Raw genomic sequence first — 18,513 nt, forward strand, 5'->3', positions numbered from 1 at the left:
CTCCTCCACTGTGCCACACCCACAGGCCAGACTGATGTCAAAGCAGGGTAGCCAAGGTAAGTGTCTTAGAAAGGGTAGTTAGTCTCATGTACTTTGTTTAAATCTACAATACTTACTTACCTTGTACAAAGTGGACATTGACACTTCCAACCTCCCAACTCCGGTGGCATTTTCCCACTCCACATGGCAATGGAATTCCAATACAACTTAGAGCAGGTTTTTTCTAAGGTACATCAAGATAATAAATATTATTTGTAGCTGAGCTAACTGGTATCTAATAAGCAGTGCCGATTTTAGCATGTAAATCTTGGTAGGGTTTGTATCATTTGATTTACACAACATGCCTACCACTTTGAAGATGCAAAATATTTTTTATTGTGAAACAAACCAGAAGACAAAAAAAACAGAATTTGAGCATGCATAACTATCCCCCCCATTTAAATGTTCCCCTTAAACCACTCAAGTGTTGCTTTAGCAGTATGCTTAGGGTCATTGTCCTGCTGGAAGGTGAACCTCTGTCCAAGTCTCAAATCTCTGGAAGACAAACAGGTTTCCCTGTATTTTGCACCATCCATCATTCCTTCAATTCTGACCAGTTTCCCAGTCCCTGGTGGTGTTCTCGGGGTGATGAGAGGTGTTGGGTTTGCGCCAGACATAGCGTTTTCCTTGATGGCCAAAAAGCTACATTTGAGTCTCATCTGACCTGAGTACCTTCTTCCATATGTTTGGGGAGTCTCCCACATGTCTTTTGGCATACACCAAACGTGTTTACTTATTTCTCTCTTTAAACAATGGCTTTTTTTCTGTCCACTTTTCCATAAAGCCCAGCTCTGTGGAGTGTACGGCTTAAAGTGGTCCTATGGACAGATACTCCAATCTCCGCTGTGGCGCTTTGCAGCTCCTTCAGGGTTATCTTTGGTCTCTTTGTTGCCTCTCTGATTAATGCCGTCCTTGCTTGGTCCGTGAGTTTTGGTGGGCGGCCCTCTCTTGGCAGATTTGTTGTGGTGCCATATTCTTTCCAATTTTAAATAATGGATTTAATGGTGCTCCATGGAAACCCTAATCTGTTTTATAACCCTAATCTGAACTGTACTTCTCCACAACTACCTCCCTGACCTGTTTGGAGAGCTCCTTGGTCTTCATGGTGCCGCTTGCTTGGTGGTGCCGCTTGCTTGGTGGTGCCGCTTGCTTGGTGGTGCCGCTTGCTTGGTGGTGCCGCTTGCTTGGTGGTGTTGCAGACTCTGAGGCCTTTCAGAACAGGTGTATATATACTGAGATCATGTGACAGATCATGTGACACTTAAATAAAGTCCACCTGTGTGCAATCTAACTAATTGTGTGACTTCTGAAGGTAATTGGTTGCACCAGATCTTATTTAGGGGCTTCATAGCAAAGGGGGTGAATACATATGCACGCACCACTTTTCCATTTTTGTATTTTTTTAAACAAGTCATTTTTTTCATTTCACTTCACCAATTTGGACTATTTTGTGTATGTCCATTACATGAAATTCAAATAAAAATCCATTTAAGTTACAGCTTGTAATGCAACAAAATAGGAAAAACACCAAGGGGGATGAATGCTTTTGCAAGGCACTGTAGCTGATATGGCTTGCTTAAACAAATGTGGTTTCTACTGACAATTGAGGTGTACAAACTATGGACTAAAGGAAAGACAAGCGGAAAAGAGGCAATCCGTAATTTCGATTAAGACATTAATGAACGCTCGACGACAGACCTAGTCCATATAACTATTTGTAACAATCAGCACATTCAAATGTACAGTGACAGAATTCAGAACATGGGCTGTTCTTACAGTGTACTCCCTGTACAACAAGTCAGAACCGTAGAATAAATAAAGGGGGCATATAAACAGACAATGAAAGCTCTTACAATAGTCGATGATTACATTTCTCTAAAACAGGTTATAGGCAACACGTGCACCACCAAGTTAGCACAATAGGTGTAAATAATAGGTGAAAATATACAAAATTATTAGGGTGAGGCACATTGAATGAGGTTTGGGTCTTTGCGTGTCAAAAAAGATAATAAGCTTTTAATTTGACACGTCAAATAACACAATTCTATTATAGCATTTTGTGTGTGCTGAATTTGCATGTGCAAGCCAAGCACCACCACTACTATCAGTAGCACTGTCACAGCTATACAAAAAAAGTTGTCAAACAAGCACAAGATGCAGCGTGGTAAGTGTCCATGTTAGATTTATTCGATAACTGAACACTGAAACACAAAGTAAACAAAAGAACAACCGAAACAGTCCTGTCTGGTAGAGAGACAGAAAACAACTACCCACAACTCAAGTGGGAAAAACAAGCTGCCTAAGTATGGTTCTCAATCAGAGACAACGATTGCCAGCTGCCTCTGATTGGGAACCATACCAGGCCAAACACATAGAAATGGAAAACATTGAACACAAAACATAGAATGCCCACCCCAACTCACGCCCTGACCAAACTAAAACGGAGACATAAAAAAGGAACTAAGGTCAGGACGTGACACTAGGCCACGAACGATGTGTTTACAATACTGCGTTGGTGAAAATAGACCAAATTATTAGGGAGAGGCACATGGGCTACTAGCAGCTTACTACACAAAATACACTTAGTATTACTTTCTTAGCTACAGTATACATATATCCCTTGCATATTATATAATTTACTGTATGCAGCAGCATACAAGACATTTTTGGACTCACCTTGTGAAGGTGGCAAAGCAGTCCTTTGTGGGCAAACTTTGTCATCAAAGTCTGGCTTTTGCTGGATTTATGGTGGGAACTCTGGAAAGAAAAAACACAGCCACTCCATTGAATTAGCAGGCTAACGTTAGTAGTTGCTTTGCAATGCTTGCAGTTAGCCACTGATTACTTCCAAACGACTCATTGTTGAATTTGCGATTTCCAACTTGTTGTGTAATCTTTATGTCCAATGGCCGATGAGCACCGATACGTTTGATCCATAATTTCTCTTCATATGACAAGGATTAAAAAGGATTTGCCAGTAGATTGTCGACTTGATTCATGATGATGACTGCTAACTAAGATGTTGACATGATCAGTCCAATCAAAGCTACTTTACATATAACGTGATTTGACGTCATTTTTTATCTGTGGCCAACGACCTTAAGCCTTTTTGGAAGGGCATTTGTAATATAACTCTATGGCAGGACCCAAACGGCTGAAATTTTGGATGTTTACCCTTACTAAGCACTCAAACTCGGCGATGACTTACTGTCCCCATGAGTGACAGAACACTGAGCCAATCATGGTGCAATACTCCTATTTTCTGCTGGCTCGCCCCACCACCCCAGAAATCACTGAGCTAGGCTGAAACACCTGCATTTTGGAGCTCAAAAAAACAAAAAAGAGACCATGTGTGTATGCAGATTTATTAACTGAATTATGTATATTTTTTTTCCATTGCTTGCAAACTGATATGTGACACGTTTTAATGCCAAAATAACATGCAAAACAGGCAAGCCTCAAATTTTATTTTATTTATTTATTGCTAAAACTGTGGGGCTCAAAACAGGTGGGGTTCTGCCCCACCTGCCCTGAATGACGGGTCGCCACTGCTGATAAAGCATAGTCATGCTCAACCTCCCAAATGGAAACCTTTTCCCTTTATAGTGCACAACTTTTGACCAGGGCTCTGATAGAAATGCATCCTTTGGTTTATTGTGAGTTTCACCTAATTTGAAAAACCAGTTAATCTATTGTATATGGTTATTTGGAGACACCTGGTGAGCGTCTTACCTATATCTCATCGAAGGACATCCATGGTTTCTGGGGGTAGTAGGGTTGAGGCTTCCAAGAGTCAACAGGATCAATGATCAGGTCATCTCTGAAACTATCCGTGGACAAGGTAGACATTCACACCCTCAGGTTGACCAGTCCAAGGAGGTTGTGCGTTGGTCCATCGCCAAAAGAGCTGTAGTCTGATTTGGCTTCTTTAGTCTGACTGAAATAGCTGATATTCTCAAAATCTTTGACATGGTGTCACGCCCTGGTCAAAGTATTTTGTGTTTATCTTTATGTATTTGGTCAGGCCAGGGTGTGGCATGGGGTTTTTGTAATTGTGGTGTGTTTGTCTTGGGGTTTTGGTGGTGGTATTGGGATTGTAGCTTAGTGGGTTGTCTAGCAAGGTCTATGGCTGTCTGGAGTGGTTCTCAATCAGAGGCAGGTGCTTATCGTTGTCTCTGATTGGGAACCATATTTAGGCAGCCATATTCTTTGAGTTTGTCGTGGGTGATTGTCCTTAGTGTCCTATGTGTACTCTCTGTTAGTTTGCACCAGATAGGCTGTTTCGGTTTCGTTTATTGTTTTGTGTAGTGTTCGTGTTTTCTTTGTTGTATTAAACATGGATCGCAATCGACACGCTGCAGTTTGGTCCGACTCTCCTTCATCACCACTAGAAAACAGTTACAGAATCACCCACCACCAACGGACCAAGCGGCGTGTCAACAGGCAGGAGCAGCCGAAAAAGGAGATGCTCACCAAGGATTTCTGGTCATGGGAGGAGATCTTCGACGGGAGAGGACCCTGGGCTAAACCAGGGGAGTGTAGCCGCCCAAAGGAGCAACAGGAGAAGAGGCAACAGAGGCAGCAGCAGCAGGAGCAGCAGCAGCTACAGTGGGAGAGGTTGCACCACCTGGAGATATGGACATGGGAGGAGGAATTGGACGGTAAAGGACCCTGGAATGAGCCTGGAGATTATTGTCGCCCCCAAAGCCGAGCTGGAGGCAGCAAAAGCAGAGAGGCGGCATTATGAGGAGCTAGCACGGCAGAGCGGATGGAAGCCCGAGAGTCAGCCCCAAAAATTTCTTGGGGGGCTCACAGGGAGTATGGCTATGCCAGGTAGGAGACCTGCGCAAACTCCCTGTGCTTACCGGGGGCTGGAGAGACCGGGCAGGCACCGTGTTATGCTGTGGAGCGCACGGTGTCTCCAGTGCGGGTGCACAGCCCGGTTCGGTATATTCCAGCTCCTCGTATCGGCCGGGCTAGAGTGGGCATCGAGCCAGGTAAGGTTGGGCAGGCTCGGTGCTCAAGAGCTCCAGTGCGCCTGCACGGTCCGGTCTATCCAGTACCACCTCCACACCCCAGCCCTCCGGTAGCAGCTCCCCGCACCAGGCTTCCTGTGCGTGTCCTCGATCCAGTACCACCAGTTCCAGCACCACGCACCAGGCCTTCAGTGTGCCTCGCCTGTTCAGCGCAGCCAGCGCTTTTCTCCTCTCCTGCGCTGCTGGAGTCTCCCGCCTGTTTAGCGCAGCCAGAGCCTTTCTCCTCTACAGCGCTGCCGGAGCCTCCCGCCTGTTCAGCGCAGCCAGAGCCTTCCTCCTCTACAGCGCTGCCGGAGCCTCCCGCCTGTTTAGCGCAGCCAGAGCCTTTCTCCTCTCCTGCGCTGCCGGAGTCTCCCGCCTATCTAGCGCTGTTAGAGCTTTCCTCATCTCCAGCGCTGCCGGAGTCTCCCGCCTGTTTAGCGCAGCCAGAGCCTTCCTCCGACACAGCGCTGCAGGAGTCTCCCGCCTGTTCAGCGCAGCCAGAGCTGCCAGTCTGCATGAAGCAGCCAGAGCTGTCAGTCTGCATGGAGCTGTCAGAGCTGTCAGTCTGCATGGAGCAGCCAGAGCTGTCAGTCTACATGAAGCAGCCCGAGCTGCCAGTCTGCATGAAGCAGCCAGTCTACATGGAGCAGCCAGAGCTGTCAGTCCGCATGGAGCAGCCAGAGCTGTCAGTCTACATGAAGCAGCCCGAGCTGCCAGTCTGCATGAAGCAGCCAGTCTACATGGAGCAGCCAGAGCTGTCAGTCCGCATGGAGCAGCCAGAGCTGTCAGTCTACATGAAGCAGCCCGAGCTGCCAGTCTGCATGAAGCAGCCAGTCTACATGGAGCAGCCAGAGCTGTCAGTCTGCATGAAGCAGCCAGAGGTGTCAGTCTGCATAGAGCTGCCAGTCTGCATGGAGCTGCCAGTCTGCATGGAGCTGCCAGTCTGCAAGGAGCTGTCAGTCTGCACGGAGCTGTCAGTCTGCACGGAGCTGTCAGTCTGTAAGGAGCTGCCAGTCTGCAAGGAGCTGCCAGTCAGCACGGAGCCGCCAGAGTGGTCAGTCTGTAAGAAGCCGCCAGAGCTGTCAGCCTATATGGAGCAGCTAGTGCCGCCAGTCTGCCCAGCGCCGCCAGTGCCCCCAGTCTGCCCAGCGTCGCCAGTCTGCCCAGCGTCGCCAGTCTGCCCAGCGCCGTCAGTCTGCCCAGCATCTGCCAGTCTGCCCAGCATCGCCAGTCTGCCCAGCGCCGCGCCGCCAGTCAGTCTGCCCAGCGTCGCCAGTCTGCCCAGCGCCGCCAGTCTGCCCAGCACCGCCAGTCTGCCCAGCGCCGCCAGTCTGCCCAGCGCCGCCAGTCTGCCCAGCGCCGCCAGTCTGCCCAGCATCGCCAGTCTGCCCAGCGCCGCCAGTCTGCCCAGCGCCGCCAGTCTGCCCAGCGCCGCCAGTCTGCCCAGCGCCGCCAGATCTGCCAGTCAGCCAGACTCTTCCAGATCTGCCAGTCAGCCAGGATCTGCCAGTCAGCCAGGATCTGCTGAAACCACCAGCCAGCCAGGAGCTGGTAGATCTATCTACCTGCCTGAGCTTCCTCTCACTCCTGAGCTTCCTCTCACTCCTGAGCTTCCTCTCACTCCTGAGCTTCCTCTCACTCCTGAGCTTCCTCTCACTCCTGAGCTTTCTCTCACTCCCGAGCTTCCCCTCAGTCCCGAGCTGCCTCGGTCCCGAGCTGTCCTTCAGTCCCGATCTGCTCCTCAGTCCAGTGGGGTTCTGGGTGAGGACTACTAGGCCATGGTCGGCGGCGAGGGTGGACTATCCAGGGACGAAGGGAGAGGGGACTAAGACATTAAAGGAGTGGGGTCCACGTTGGCAAAGCCTCACTAACAGCGCCGGAGCCGCCACCATGGACAGACGCCCACCCGGACCCTCCCTATTGTTTTGAGGTGCGTTAAAATGCGGGAGTCCGCACCTTAGGGGGTTTTATCGAACACCTTCCTAATATTGAGTTCCATCCTCGTTCAACAAGGATGCTGGCCCATATGGACCCCAATGCTTCCCACAGTTGTGTCAAGTTGTCTAGATGTCCTTTGGGTGGTGGACCATTCTTGATACACACGTGAAACTGATGAGCTTGAAAAACCTGACACACTCAAACCGGTGCACCTGGCAACTACTACCATACCCTGTTCAAAGGCACTTAAATCTTTTGTTTTTCCCGTTCACCCTCTGAATGGCACACATTCACAATCCATGTCTCAATTGTCTCAAGGCTTAAAAACCCTTCTTTAACCTGCCTCCTCACCTTCATCTACACTGATTGAAGTTTTAATTTGAATTGACTGACTTTAAAAGTGACATCAATAAGGGATCATAGCTTTCACCTGGATTCACCATGTCAGTAAATGTCATGGATAGAGCAGGTGTTCCTAATATTTTGTACCCTCAGTGTATATACCCAACGTATGTCCATGTATTTACAAAATGAACACTAGATGGCACAACTTACTCAGTGTGGGTCTGCCATCTGGGTTCACCCATGGAGCCCATGAATCATATACTTACTGTATGTGTATTTCTTTGCATTTCAATAGATCCTGTTCAGTCCAGGAAATGCGACCACGCCATGTGACAAAACTTTTGGGGTTAAGGGTTGGTCTCAAATGAAAAAGCACACCATTCAGGCATTGCACAGATATATGGACACAATAGACAAACAGCCAAATCTCTAATCTGCACTCTCCACTATTTGCTCTTGTAAGGATCTTATTTGACACACTACCACTACAACTGCTACAGTACCCGCACCCGCCCTTTTTCTCCTCACATCACATTGTCCATGACCTCTGGTCCCACAGTGACCTTGAACCAGCCATGTCATCGTTACCATGCTCGGAGAATGTATCTGATTACACTAGCACCTGGCTGGTAGAGAGAGAGATGGTAGGATAAGGAGAAAGAGGAGGGATGTAGAAGAGAATAAGAATAAGAGAGCTGTGCAAAAACATCTGGATGAAAAGGGACTCTACTCCAGCCACTTTAATAATGGGAATTGATGGGAAATGATGTAAATATATCACTAGCCACTTTAAACAATGCTACATTATATAATGTTACTTACCCTACATTATTCATCTCATATGCATACGTAGATACTGTACTCTATATCATCGACTGCATCCTTATGTAATACATGTATCACTAGCCACTTTAACTATGCCACTTAGTTTACATACTCATCCCATATGTATATACTGTACTCGATATCATCTACTGTATCTTGCCTATGCTGCTCTGTACCATCACTCATTCATATATCCTTATGTACATATTCTTTATCCCCTTACACTGTGTATAAGACAGTAGTTTTTTGGAATTGTTAGTTAGATTACTTGTTCGTTATTACTGCATTGTCGGAACTAGAAGCACAAGCATTTCGCTACACTCGCATTAACATCTGCTAACCATGTGTATGTGACAAATAAAATTTGATTGATTTGATTTGATTTGGATATTATTGAGATATTCCCAGCATTTTACCTTATATGGCCTATATAGCCCTTTGGTTCTTTGTCAAATAAAATGGAATGAATTTTCTGAGAAATTCTGTAAACACTATCATTGTACATGTAGTGATGATATTACAGTTATAGGTTGTGATGTTTTTACTGTTATTGCTAGGTAATAGGAATACAGTGTATTGTATTTACTACACTGTTTGACACATTTCCTAAGGCAAATGCCTACAGACTGCCTTGTTCTTGTCTGGTAAAATGTAGTATTGGGAACATTATTGTAACCTCCCTACCCAACAATGAAGTGAGTGTTAGAGGAAAAACAAAAGGTATTGGACATCAGGAACAGATTATGAAACCTAAGTGTCATTCAGCTCAAGTACGATACAGAGACTTATTCACACACCACAGCCAACCATGACTCAGCTATCATCACCTACATATTAAAGCTCCAACCAACACACACACACACTGATGAAGAGGTTATTGAGAGGGCAGGCATTGATTCATTGGCAATGACAATGCAGAAACCGACGCTCGCGCTAATGTATTGTCTCAGCTTGTCATCTCCCACCCCTATTCACTCAACTGTTTTATTTTAGAATGGACTGCAGTGGTGAATTCACTTATTTCACCTCATTTTACATATGCTGTTATTATATACATGTACTGCTATTACCTATGTGCTCAAGCACAAGGATAATGTATTTATCTTGGTTTCTCTCTCTTCCTTTCGCTCTCTCTCTCAAATGCAAGCATACACACACACACACACAGCATTACAATACTTGTGAAGACTTTTTGGGGACCGATCAACAATTGATTTCCATTCAAAATTCTACTTTTCTTTACTCTTTACCCTAACCCTAACTCCGTACCCTAAACCTAACCCCTAACACTAAACCTAATTTTTACCCTAAACCTAAACCCTAACCCTAAAATAGCCTTTTTCCTTGTGAGTATCGGCCAAATGTCCTGACTTGCCAAATGCCCCCCCATACACACACACACACACACACACAAATGCACCCTCCCCCCATACACATGCATAAGAATCCAGAGAAGAAGAACTTCTGCGTCTTCCAAGTTTGTGGTATTTGAAACACTACGTAAACATATCAGTGTTCATGGTTACAGTCTCTATGACTGCATGACAACAGCTTACAGGTCAGCCGTACAAGCGCTTAGTGGTTTGGAAGCGTAATATTTGCTAGTATTAGCACAGCATTCACTGCACCCTATGCTCCTACTGAACTCTCAAGAACCAAATGCAGTGCTGTTGCTATGTTGATGTGTGTTTCGTTGCTGGAGGAAAAAAATGTCCCTCAGGTTTTCGGCAGTATGGTGTGAAGAGCTCTTTGAAAGTGTGGGACAAATGGCAGATATTGAAGCAGGAATACATGAATTATGTCTGTGCAAAGACAAGCAAGCAAGAGTGAAGAAGACCATTTTTTCCAATCAAATGCAGATGCAAACCAATAAATTGTGAACTAAGAGGTTATTCAAAAGTCACGGTATGGGACGTTAAACGGGTGTCCTGACTCTCTGAGGTCATTAAAGATCCCATGGCACTTATCGTAAGAGCAGGGGTGTTAACCCCGGTGTCTTGGCTAAATTCCCAAGCTGTCCCTCATACCATCACGGTCACCTAATCATCTCCAGCTTACAATTGGCTCATTCATCCCCCTCCTCTCCCCTGTAACTATTCCCCAGGTCATTGCTGTAAATGAGAATGTGTTCTCAGTCAACTTACCTGGTAAAATAACGTTTAAATTAATTAAAAAATATATTTTTTTAAAGTGTAAAGGTACGGGTTAGTGTTAGGGGTTAGGGAAAATTGGATTTTGAATGGGACAGAATTGTGTCTCCACAAGGTTAGTTGTACAGACTCTGTGTGTGTGTGTGTGTGTGTGTGTGTGTGCGCGCGTGCGTGCGTGCGTGCGTGCGTGCGTGTGTGTGTGTGTGTGTGCGTGTGTGTGTGTGTGTGTGTGTGTGTGTGTGTGTGTGTGTGTGTTATTTCTAGTAGACTGAGCTACAACTACAAGGCCCATGGTACGTTTCGAAGCGTCTCATGACGTAACTTCATGTGAGCACAAGCAGACTGGAGCAGAGACCCGATTGTAAAGATTACTCACTCTAGTATTGTCCTACACTGAGTCCGTTTACCAGTACATTAGAGCGAAAATAGTTGGACAGCATATAACAACGTCATAAACACATCACATAGCAGGTGAATGTAAAAAATAACTCGACAATTCGGTGTTTAGGTCAGCACGGACAGAATTGCTTTCCTTTCAATCTTCGGTGTGCGTTTTTCTCAGCTGGAGCATTCAAATTGGATTTCGAGCGAATATCGGGAAAGTCCAGATGATGCTGTCGGATTGTCATTAGGTAAGGCGAGTTTGAAACGCATACAATGTGCTTTATTTGATTTTGCTAAAGTGTTATTTTACGGCAATTTGCTTGGCTACCAAGGGGAAAGTTATTGTCATCATCAGTCAAATATAAAATTGTAGCCTAATTGTTGCACACCTTTACACTTTTTGTTGTTGTCGACTATTACCCATAGAAGGCCTAGCCTACAATGTATGACTTTCCACTTTCAAGTTAGCCTTTTCATGGCACAGAAACCAAACAATGACAACGTTTTCCAGCGGTAAGAAATACCTAAACTGAGGTTGGTTTTTATTGCCCATTGTCATCATTCACACATTGAAACCAAGTAGCTTACCTACCTATTTAACTATTAAGAGAGAGGTAAGTATGTGGACTTGAAATGTGCCTATGGCACTTTTTGAAGTATATATATGACGTTACTGGTTGTGCACAATGAAGGGTCTCTCTTTCCCTTGTGTGGTTGACAAGCCGGTTTGGCCCGCACGGAGAAAGCCCAGCTGGGGGCTATTGTTCCCACCACATAAACTGATTTGCATGCATCATCTCGCTTGAGCATCTGGCCTCGTCAGTCCCTCTTTTGTTTCCTCCAAATTCGGCTCATTTGCTCAACTGTCCAGTCATATTCATTTATGTCGGCTATCATAGTAGAGCTGTGTTTGTGTGTAGTATATGCCTGTCTTTACTTTGAAATACCCTTTGACCCTTCTCTATGTAGGGTTAGGCCTATTTGAAGAGAAACTGGCTTCTTATCAAATTGTCATCTGAGTATGATAGGTCTGTTGGTAGCCTACTGTGTATCCTTTGAAAATCCCTTTCCTCCTCTAGTCTATTATAAGCACGATTGTGCTGTCAGAGAACACTGGCTTTGCATCATCATACATACTGTCATCTGACTACACTCCTCAGTAGTGGACGACATCCTCTGCGGATTGCTTGGGAAAGTTTAAAAACAACACCGTCATATCACTCTCACCAGAGTTTCCAATTCCTGAAATGGGCTGGATCCGTTTCCTTTATTTAATCAAGCCGGTCTCCCTACTCGACTCCAACCTCCCCAGATGAGATGCTCTCACCGACTCACCCCTGGTATGTCGACGGGTTGTGCGGGGATCGGTTATGCAAAGTCCATTTGTTTGGGGCGAAAAGCCCTCAGGATGGGTGTCTGTTTCATGCCTTGATTAGGGAATAAAAACAAACGTGGCGTGGGGTCACCAAAGGCTGCTGAGGCTGAACATGAATGGAGCTCTTCAGAGACTGCCATTTGTGAGGATCCCATTAGGATTCTGTGGCTCGGCAGTCGCAAAAGGGTAGCAAACACAATAAGTTAACATCAACCCTGGGGCACATACTGAAAGCATGTAGCCTATGGTGTATTACACATAGCCTACTACACGTTACTAAGTAATTCATAGGCTATATCATGTTAACAGCAACATTGGGTGTGCCATGATGACCCACATTTAGGCCTATGTTTGTGTAGTGTTGTGCATGCACTGCTTATAACTGTATTTTAGCCTACATTCCCTGTCAAGGGCCCTTTACATGCTCACCATTCTCATGACTTTGGTTCATGTTTAGGTTATAACTTGTGTGACACATCTCTTTTGAACAGAGTGAATGAGTAGACAAAACATTCATTAAACAACACGCCACCTAGCCTGAACCTTTTTCTGTTCAACTTGATGTCTTTTCAACTTGATGTCTGTTCAACTTGCTGTCTGTTCAACTTGATGTCTGTTCAACTTGCTGTCTGTCATAGCTCTGAGTCAGCGAATGCTGTACATCTGTCTGACTTGGAGATCTGCTTCTGTGGTAAAGTCAATTAATGAAAGTCATTCCTGGAAAGATCCCTTTTTCTCCCTTTTTCCCCACTGGACAGAAAGATACAAAGGCTATTTGAATTGGTCCACTCCACTCCACTCCACTCCACTCTGCTTTGCCCCACTCCTTCATTGTTATCAAGGTTGACTTGATGTGTTGGAAAGGTCCAGTCGTGGGCACCTACAAGCCACCGCCTCTCATCTCTCTCGGGTTACGTCCGAAATGGCACCCTATTCTCTATTTAAGTGCACTACCTTTGACCCGGGGCCCATAGGGTTCAGGTCAAAAGTAGTAACCTACATAGTAAATAGGACGCAACCTAATATTCTTGTTCTCCCTGAACTTGGAAAATGGGGAGGTTGTCTACCTGGCCGATTTCGCATCAACGCTATAGGGGAAACACATTTGCTTGGGAACTTTGTTTTGCCCATGGTTTACCTTCCAACTTTTCACCGTTCTTCTGACTGATGATTGGAGAGTGTGGAAAAACAAATAAAAGTGGTATCTTTCTGTCCTGAATTTGTATGATAGAATAATGAGGTGTGTTCTCTGTGACATTGCTGCTCATAAGAAAATGGACGTTATCCTTACCTATAGCTAAATCGCTGCCTTGTATGAGGATGACACCAGTAGTTGACAGATGTAACCTATCTTTTTTTAGTTTTCATTTCAGAAGACCATCTTCACTCTCTGAGGGAGATTCATAATTCCATTTTTTTGTTGTTGTATTTAACCTTTGTTTAACTAGGCAAGTCATTTAAGAACAAATTCTTATTTATGACGGTCTTCCCCGGCCAAACCCTAACACGGACGATGCTGAGCCAATTGTGCGCCGCCCTATGGGACTCCTAATCACGGCCGGTTGTGATACACCCTGGAATCAAACCATGGTCTGTAGTGACGCCTCTAGCACTGAGATGCAGTGCCCTAAACCGCTGCGCCACTAGGCAGAACATAGTATACTTTTTTTTCTAAAAACAATGATTTATTTGCCTTTCAGTCTGTGTTCTACCTCAATGAATAATTCAAAGGGTTTGAAATGTAAACCCTCCATCTGCTACCTCAACAGTCAGACTGCTGAGGTTATGTCACCGTTGGACTCCATTTTAAAACTGACATGATGACATCTCCCCTTAACCCCTATTGTTAATGACGTTAATAAAGAAGAATAAACTTTGACTGTATTAAATGATCTGGAAAGTCAGTATCTCTCTCTCTCTCTCTTTCTGTCTCGGTCTCTCTTTTTCTCTCGCTCAAAGCCAGCCATAAGCTTATTAGCCTGCAGTCTAACCCTTTTTATGAGGTGCTGTGTTTGGATCAGACTTTGTCCCTCCCTTGATAATCTCTTTATAGAGACTGGGTGCCTATGAAATGGCCACCTACAGCCAATAGCAACCCTCTTTATTGGCACCTATGACTTCTGTGAACAGGATTACAGTAGAAGTACTAAGAGCCTTGTTAGGCTTACACAGTATGTACTGGGTATTTTGTAAATAACCATCATAACAATGACAAAAATAGTACAAAATGCATTAAATGTAATAATGCATCTTTGGAAATGAGCTACGACATACCTAATAAATACAACACAGCTCTGGTGACAGCCTTGTCTCAAAAAGGAATGGTTTTCACCACGTGGAAGTGAAGTTTCTCCCCCTGACCGTGCTGTGCTGCTCGTAAAATGACTACCAACTTTGCCCAAGTCATGTTAGAGACAATGCTATTGGGTGAACTATATCTACTTGAATATAAAGTTGAATCGCCCTTCTCCTAAAAATGAATGCGTTACGACGATTATGGCGATTATTTTTGTTAGTTCACTGTTATTGTCCATAATTGTTGGTTACACGATTACACAATAATTGCGCCAGGTCTAACGTTAGCTGGGGTTTGAACTCCTGTCTTTACCCCTTTAATCTCCCAGCTTCTCCTGGGTGGAAAGCACAATACAGTACTGATTACATAATTAGGTTTCTCAAAGCTCATCAAGGCTTCGCAGAATTAGCTACAGTACTTGTTGATGTGCAGTTAGTGTTCTTTATTGCCATGACATGTCCTACCCGGACCACGTACAATGTCTCTCTCTCTGTACTACCACCAAGCACAGAAGCTGTGTCGCGTTTTCTCTGTGTGACGCTCGTCTGACACCAAATCGCGCGCCCCCTCCCCTCCCCCGACTCCCTGTCGTGCGGTTAAAAACGATTCACCACCCAGTCAGACCGGAGGCTGTTACGTTTGTCACGAGTGGAACGAAAGGGGTGCAACAACAGTGTCCTTGTTGCGGCGGAGGAGTGAAGTCACTTTAGAAGTCGCCCTCCTTGTCTTGGGAGAGGGTGGGTCTCTGTGCTGTAGCTGCAAAGCTCCTCCATTATCCAGTAACAGGCTAGTGAATGGGCCTCTGTCCTCTGCAGTGACACAACTGGCTTTATTCATGGCCAGGGAATATAGAAATGTGACTGAATTGCAGGGTGTTTCTTTTCAAGAAGACTTGGCCTCTGCTCTATTTGATCTGCTAACCTGTTGGGACCTTAAAAACACATATTGTCAGAGATGCGTGTGTTCTCTGTCTTTCGAAATGATGTTGAGAGCCTTCTCTAAGGGAGTCTTTGTAGGGTGCAACGGTGTATGTATGATTGTTCCCAGTTCCGGCTGACTCTGAGTAGGATAGTTGCTGCAACACACAGTTTGTGGGCTGATGTAATCTACTTACAGAGCCAGCTGAGCTATGGCTCATTGCCTTGGTGGTAGGTACAGTATATTGAATGAATTTGAATGTATGTTTTTGCAGGATATTCAAAATGCCTTTATCACGAGAATCAAGGTTTTGTTATTTTTGTTTGTTTTATGAGTGTTTTTTTTAACCTTTTATTTAACTAGGCAAGTCAGTTAAGAACCAGTTCTTATTTTCAATGACGGCCTAGGAACAGTGTGTTAACTGCCTTGTTCAGGAGCAGAATAACAGATTTGTACCTTGTCAGCTCGGGGATTCAATCTCGCAACCTTTCGGTTACTAGTCCAACGCTCTAACCACTAGGCTACGCTGCCGCGTTTATGTCCGCTTGTTCTCATGTATTTTTGGTCTCATCTCCTTCGCTCCTCTGTGCTGTGTGCACCTTCCCATTTACACCAGAGATCTGTATATAATGACAAGATGCACGTCTCCGCCCTAAAAATAGGAGTTGTTGGCCCAAAGGCAAGCTGAGGTCCAAAATAAGCATTGGCGTTATTTTGGACAGATTTTAGCGAGAGTGAAACCTCTTGCTTCGCCTCTTCCTCTATGGTTTACGCACACACCAAGCCCCTCCCCCTGCCTCTCACGACAACAAAGTTGAGAGATCACATCTTCTTCTCTGACAACCGGTTTCAACTCGCTATTTGACATGACTGACATGTTTCCCACGCCTCAGCAGAGGTGACCGGTCTGCTCCTGATCCCCAGGAGCGTCGATAATTACATTATTTGTGGGTCTTATGGTTGTGGAAGGCTTATATTTAGCCTAGGTATAACTCCACACAATGGGAACAGCCGACACCTCAAAGGTCCAGATAATACCACCATTGTTGTGGGGGTGCCATGTCCACAGCTCCACCCCTTTCGGTGCCAGTGCCAGAATCACATTGGCAGTGAGTGGAGATAATATAAACATGTCAAGGGGAGGTTCTGAGAAGAGAAGATGAGTGGGAATCACACAAATCAAATCAAATGTATTTGTCACATACACATGGTTAGCAGATGTTAATGTGAGTGTAGTGAAATGCTTGTGCTTCTAGTTCCGACAATGCAGTAATAACCAATGAGTAATCTAACCTAACAATTCCAAAACTACTACCTTATACACACAAGTGTAAAGGGATAAAGAATATGTACATAAAGATATATGAATGAGTGATGGTACAGAACGGCATAGCCAAGATGCAGTAGATGGTATCGAGTACAGTATATACATATGAGATGATGGGTATGGTATGGGTAGGGTATGTAAACATGATATTAAGTAGCATTGTTTAAAGTGGCTAGTGATACATGTATTACATAAAGATGCAGTAGATGATATAGAGTACAGTATACACATATGAGATGAGTAATGTAGGGTATGTAAACATGATATTAAGTAGCATTGTTTAAAGTGGCTAGTGATATATTTTACATCAATTTCCATCAATTCCCATTATTAAAGTGGCTGGAGTTGAGTCAGTGTGTTGGCAGCAGCCACTCAATGTTAGTGGTGGCTGTTTAACAGTCTGATGGCCTTGAGATAGAAGCTGTTTTTCAGTCTCTCGGTCCCTGCTTTGATGCACCTGTACTGACCTCACCTTCTGGATGATAGCGGGGTGAACAGACAGTGGCTCGGGTGGTTGTTGTCCTTGATGATCTTTATGGCCTTCCTGTGACATTGGGTGGTGTAGGTGTCCTGGAGGGCAGGTAGTTTGCCCCCCGGTGATGCGTTGTGCAGACCTCACTATCCTCTGGAGAGCCTTACGGTTGAGGGCGGAGCAGTTGCCGTACCAGGCGGTGATACAGCCTGACTGGATGCTCTCGATTGTGCATCTGTAGAAGTTTGTGAGTGCTTTTGGTGACAAGTCAAATTTCTTCAGCCTCCTGAGGTTGAAGAGGCGCTGCTGCGTGGGTGGACCAATTCAGTTTGTCCGTGATGTGTACGCAGAGGACCTTAAAACTTACTACCCTCTCCACTACTGTCCCATCGATGTGGATAGGGTGGTGCTGTCACGCCCTGGTCTTAGTATTTTGTGTTTTCTTTATTTATTTGGTCAGGCCAGGGTGTGACATGGGTTTATTTTGTGGTGTGTTTGTGTATTGTTTTTTTTTCGTAGGTTTTGGGATTGTGGCTTAGTGGGGTGTTCTAGCAAAGTCTGGGGTGGAGATGTTGTTACCTACCCTCACCACATGGGGGCGGCCCGTGAAGAAGTCCAGTACCCAGTTGCACAGGGCGGGGTCGAGACCCAGGGTTTGGAGGGTACTATGGTACTATGGTGTTAAATGCTGAGCTGTAGTCGATGAACAGCATTCTCACATCGACATATTTTGTTATTTTATTTAGACAACAACAGAGGACCACCAGAGCAACAGAGTACACAGGTACAGTACCTTCAGAAAGTATTCATACCCCTTGACTTATTCCACATTTTGTTGTGTTACAGCCCGCATTTAAATGCATTAAATTTAGATTTTGTGTCACTGGCCTACATAAACAATACACCACAATGTCAAATCATCTTTTACAAATGAATTACAAATAAAAACCTGAAATGTCTTGAGTCAATTACGATATAACCCCTTTGTTAGGGCATGCCTAAATGAGTTCAGGAGTTAAACATTTGCTTAACAAGTCACATAAGTTGCATGGACTCACTCGGTGCATGGAATGACTACCTCATCTCTGTACCCCACACATACAATTATCTGTAAGGTCCCTCAGATGAGCAGTGAATTTCTAACACAGATTAAACCACAAAGACCAGGGAGGTTTTCCAATGCCTCGCACAGAAGGGCACTTATTGGTAGATATTGCATATCCCTTTGAGCATAGTGAAGTTACTCATTACACGTTGGATGGTGCATCTGTCACGTCTGCTCCCGTTCTTCCTCCCCCCTGGAGCTTGAGGGCGCCAGGCTGCCCTGCATCACGCACTCCTTCCATCCATTACGCACACCTGCCTTCCCTCGTCACGTACATCAGCGATATTGGACTCACCTGGACTCACTCATCTGTTTATTTCC

The 18,513-nt window shown here is 45.1% G+C and overlaps 1 protein-coding gene across 1 annotated transcript in view; it reads left to right on the forward strand.

The window, feature by feature from the left end:
* The first annotated feature begins 10,665 nt into the window (after nt 1-10,665).
* Nucleotides 10,666-18,513, forward strand: part of LOC112230374 (E3 ubiquitin-protein ligase pellino homolog 1) — a 47,169-nt gene continuing 39,321 nt past the window's right edge. Inside the window, exon 1 of the mRNA XM_024396644.2 lies at nt 10,666-10,947. The gene's annotated coding sequence lies outside the window, so the exon portion shown is untranslated. The remainder of the gene's footprint in view (nt 10,948-18,513) is intronic.

The sequence above is a fragment of the Oncorhynchus tshawytscha genome, linkage group LG32 (assembly GCF_018296145.1).
Source record: "Oncorhynchus tshawytscha isolate Ot180627B linkage group LG32, Otsh_v2.0, whole genome shotgun sequence".
Classification (NCBI taxonomy): domain Eukaryota; kingdom Metazoa; phylum Chordata; class Actinopteri; order Salmoniformes; family Salmonidae; genus Oncorhynchus; species Oncorhynchus tshawytscha.